Genomic DNA, 1585 nt, shown 5'->3' on the forward strand with positions numbered 1-1585 from the left:
AATTAATTGATAAAGAAAAAGAATATTAATTGGAGTAATCCTTTATTTAAGTTTTATGCAAAATAACGAGTATTATAGGATTTCTAATAAACATAAGTTTTTTTTATTGGAATAAAAGCTAATCAATCAGTTCCACAATGAATTAGTTAGTAACTAGTCCTAAACTAACTAAAATAACTCGATCTTTATTAGATCGAGTTATTGGCAAATGCTATATTCCAGAATCAAGAATCAAGTCTTTTTTTTTGATAGAATTTTGTCTTACTATATGGATATAAATCGCCGTAGTATTAGAATGATTGAAAATCTCATACTCTGTTCTATATGTTATGTTAATAAATATCTTATTAATTACTAAGCATTAATAGTAAAATTAAAATAGTAATTTAATTTGGTTATTTGAGGAAATGCAACTTCTCAATTCGAATAATTGGAAGATTTTAAATATCTGGTAAAGAATCAAAATAATTAATGATTTCAAATCATATTTCATATTTGAGTTCTCTTAATGAAATAAAGGCTGGTGAATCGGAAACAATTAAATAAAAAAAAAAAGGTTTTATTTTATGGAACATACATATCAATATGCATGGATCATACCTTTCATTCCACTTCCAGTTACTATATTAATAGGATTGGGACTTCTGCTTGTTCCGACCGCAACAAAAAGCATTCGCCGTGTGTTGGCTTTTCCTAGTGTTGCATTGCTAAGCATAGCGCTGGGGTTTTCGGCCGATCTAGCTATTCAACAAATAAAAGGGGGTTCCGCTTATCAATATCTATGGTCTTGGACCATCAATAATGATTTTTCCTTAGAGTTTGGCTACTTGATCGACTCACTTACTTCTATTATGTCAATACTAATCACTACTGTTGGAATAATGGTTCTTATTTATAGTGACAATTATATGTCTCACGATCAAGGGTATTTGAGATTTTTTGCTTATATGAGTTTTTTCAATGCTTCCATGTTGGGATTAGTTACTAGCTCTAATTTGATACAAATTTATATTTTTTGGGAACTCGTGGGAATGTGCTCCTACCTATTAATAGGATTTTGGTTCACACGACCAATTGCGGCCAATGCTTGTCAAAAAGCGTTTGTAACTAATCGTGTAGGGGATTTTGGTTTATTATTAGGAATCTTAGGTCTTTATTGGATAACAGGCAGTTTCGAATTTAGGGATTTGTTCGAAATTTTCAATAACTTGATCCATAATGATGGGGTCAATTTTTTATTTGCGACTCTGTGTGCCTCTCTATTATTTCTCGGTTCAGTTGCTAAATCTGCACAATTCCCCCTTCATGTATGGTTACCTGATGCAATGGAGGGGCCTACTCCTATTTCGGCTCTTATACATGCAGCTACCATGGTAGCTGCGGGAATTTTTCTTGTCGCTAGACTTTTTCCTCTTTTCACAGTCATACCTTACATAATGAATCTTATTTCTTTGATAGGTGTAATAACGGTATTTTTAGGGGCTACTTTGGCTCTTGCTCAAAGAGACATTAAGAGAAGTTTAGCCTATTCGACAATGTCTCAATTGGGTTATATTATGTTAGCTTTAGGGATAGGTTCTTATCG

The sequence above is a fragment of the Aristolochia californica genome, unplaced genomic scaffold, assembly GCF_029961685.1.
Source record: "Aristolochia californica isolate CCGP_79_NKW_82.1479 unplaced genomic scaffold, dmAriCali1.0.hap1 SCAF_339, whole genome shotgun sequence".
NCBI classification, from domain to species: Eukaryota; Viridiplantae; Streptophyta; class Magnoliopsida; order Piperales; family Aristolochiaceae; genus Aristolochia; species Aristolochia californica.